Source organism: Carlito syrichta, unplaced genomic scaffold, assembly GCF_000164805.1.
Source record: "Carlito syrichta isolate Samal-C Ts95f unplaced genomic scaffold, Tarsius_syrichta-2.0.1 Scaffold89783, whole genome shotgun sequence".
NCBI lineage: Eukaryota > Metazoa > Chordata > Mammalia > Primates > Tarsiidae > Carlito > Carlito syrichta.
Genome location: NW_007033879.1, coordinates 27,468 through 30,542, shown reverse-complemented (window position 1 = coordinate 30,542; position 3,075 = coordinate 27,468).

The following is a 3,075-nucleotide window of genomic DNA, read 5'->3' as shown; positions in this document are numbered from 1 at the left end:
CCCCTTTGCCTGATCCCCATGTGTCCACCCTGTGCTGGCAAATGAAAAACCCTATGGAAACCTCAATCCTCAGCTCTAAAGGGGCACTCAGCCTGAGAGAGTCAGAGCAGGCCACAGACACTGCCAGCCCTATGGGGTCAGGGCTGGGCCAGGAGACTGGAGAGGGTATAGAGGAAGAGGAGGGAGGAGGGCATCTTGGAGAGGAGATTGGAGGTGGGGTTTTGAGGGATGAATAGGAGGAGTTTGCAAGGAGGCTATGATCTGGAGGTTGACCCAACTAACTATGACTGGGGGATAGGGAGAAGGAAGCACTGGAGGCAGATGAGGGGCCAGAAGCTAAAGATTTAGAGGAGATCATGCCAGGTTGGACCCATTTCCTTAAGAGTTCATGCTTTGTGAGGGTCCTTCAACTCCTGAAAAAGAAAATCATGAGATCAAATCCACATACTAAAATAAATGTCATGTTTATGGCTGGGCATGGTGGCTCATGCCTGTCATCCCAGCACTTTGGTAGGTGGAGGCGAGAGGATTGCCTGAGCCCAAGGGTTCGAGACCAGCCCAGACAACTTGGCAAGACCTTGTCTCTACAATAAATTAAAACATTAACCGGGCATGGTGGCGTGTGCCAGTGGTTTCAGCTACTTGGAAGGTTAAGGTGGAAGGATCACTTCAGCCCACCAGGTCGAGGCTGCCATGGCTGTTAGTGTGCCACTGCACGCCAGCCTCGGCGACAGAGTGAGACTCTAACTCAAAAAAAAAAAAAGCCGAGCTCGGTGGCTCAGCCTGTAATCCCGCGCCTTTGGGAGGCTGAGGTGAGTGGATTGCCTGAGCCCACGGGTTCAAGACCCGCCTGGGCACCTTGGTGAGACCTCATCTCTACAATAAATCAAAAAATCAGCCAGGCGTGGTAGTGCGCGCCTGTAGTTCCAGCTGCTTGGAAGGCTGAGGCGGAAGGATCGCTGGAGCCCAGCAGGTTGAGGCTGCGGTGGCCAGGAGTGGCCAATGCACTCCAATCTGGGTGACAGAGTGAGACTCCAACTCAAAAAAAACAAAAACAAAAACAAAAAACCTCACTAGATCCTCGCAGAAAACCTCAGAAGTGGGTACCATTCATATGCCCATTTTATGGATGGGGAAACTGAGGCACAGAGAGGGAAAATGACTTCTTCAGGGTCACACTGCTAGTAAGAGGCAGGCCTGGGATTCACTCCCTGGCTCATGTGACTCCAGAGGCCACTGAGGTGGAAAGCTGGAGCCTGGGGATCCCCTGTTTCTGAAAGCACTCATGGAGACTGTTGCAGGTTGGGCTTGTTCTGGGTGCTGGGGCAGAGCAGTGTAAGAGGCCAGCACCAAATCTGAAAGAGTCATCAGGACCTGAACTGGGAGGCTGGGCACCCAACTTTAGGGAGGAGGAACTGGACTGCCCCCGCCCTGTTGGGACTCTCTGGAGAGGAGAGACACTTTGACTTCAGTCCCAAGGTTGGGTCAGATGTAACCAGGCAGAGACCCAGAGCCTGACCCCTAAGAGCCATTCTGTAAAGGGAGCATCCCTAGCACCGAAGGAGCGGCTCTGGCCCCTGCTTGGTCCCTCCTTGGACGGGAAGCTCATTCCCGCATGCCATTTCTCAGCCCCCAGAGAAAGTGCCCACTTCTAGCAAGCCGTCTCAGGGTGGTGGCCGCTGCCCTCCTGCCAGGACGTCCCCAGGCTCTGGGAAGAGACAACTCAAGGCCAGGACCTTTCTACGCCCAGGGGACGGAGGAGCCACCGGAGCCTTCCTGCCCTCCCTGCCCCCACCTCCAGCCCGTCCAGCATCCGCCCACACTCCAGTGGGGAAGACTGAGGCCCAGGACGGAGGAAGCCACACCCTCTGCCCTGATGGGGCCTGGGGCCGGCCTCATCCCAGCCCCTTCCCGAGGGGACTCAGCGCTTGGCTCTCTCAGAAGCAGCCTGGGCCCCTGGTCTGGCCACCCGTGGACAAGCCGCAGGGCCAGCCCTGCACACTCAGAGCGACTTACAGAAGCCTCAGCCCTGCCAGCACCTTTCCAAAAAACTTATTTTTTAAAAAATTGTTTTGTTGGTAATAAGGAAAAGTCACTCTTTGCACAGAACAGACGGTATTTTCTTTGTTCCCCACAGTGTTCGAGCGTTCGTGGCTTCAGGCCTGAGAACGAAAGCCAAATCCTTCCCTTGTGCAGATGTCTCGCGAAGTGAGAGCAGCCGGGGAAACCAAGTCTGGACCTTAGTCTCCCTGGCTGGGATGAGTCTCTGCCTCGGTCTCCCCAGTTGGGAGAAGGCTGAGCCTCCATTTCCCTGGCCGGGATGAGTCTCTGCCTCGGTTTCCCCCGCTAGGATGAGCAGCCGTTCCCGCGCTGGGTCAGAAGGGCTTCAGGATGGGCCCGCCTACGGGAGCGCTTGGACCAGTTCCTGCCAAAGCCAGGAAACAAAGTCACGAAAGGGAACTGGGATGTGGGGCAGGGGACGGCAGGACACCTTCCGCGCCCGGGGCAGTCAGAGAGGCTTCCTGGAGGAGGGGCGGGCAGCGGCCCCGCGCCGGGAAGCACGAGGACGCCTGCATCTCAGGCCGGCCCCGGTGGCAGAAGAGCGGGGGCCACGGCCTGGAGGGAGGAAGACTCCTCGGGAGGAGACAGCACGACCCAGAGGTCGCCTGCAGGTGACGGGATGGGGGCGCGCAGCTGGGGCGCACGGCTCCCGTTAGGGGAAACCGAAATCCGGGAGGAGGAGGAGGCAGGAGCCAGGTCTCGGATGCCCGGCGGAGGCTTCTGAGGCTGCTGGGCAGCCCAGTGGCCAGGCCCGAGCTTCGGGGCACGCAGGCCTCGCTGCGAGGCGCCACCGTCCAGACCGCTGGCACTGTGTGACGTCGGAGGTGCCGGAAAGGGTGGCAACAGGGCCGGCGCGTGGGGCTTGTGGGCGGCCTCGGGCTGCCAGGGGCCCTCTCCCTGCGGGCGTGGGAAGGGGGCTCCCCGCGACCCGAGGGGACAGGAGTGCCAGGCGACACGCCTGCTCGCGGGAGCAGGGCGCCGACGTTCCCTCGGCCCTCGGACGCCGGGACCCTC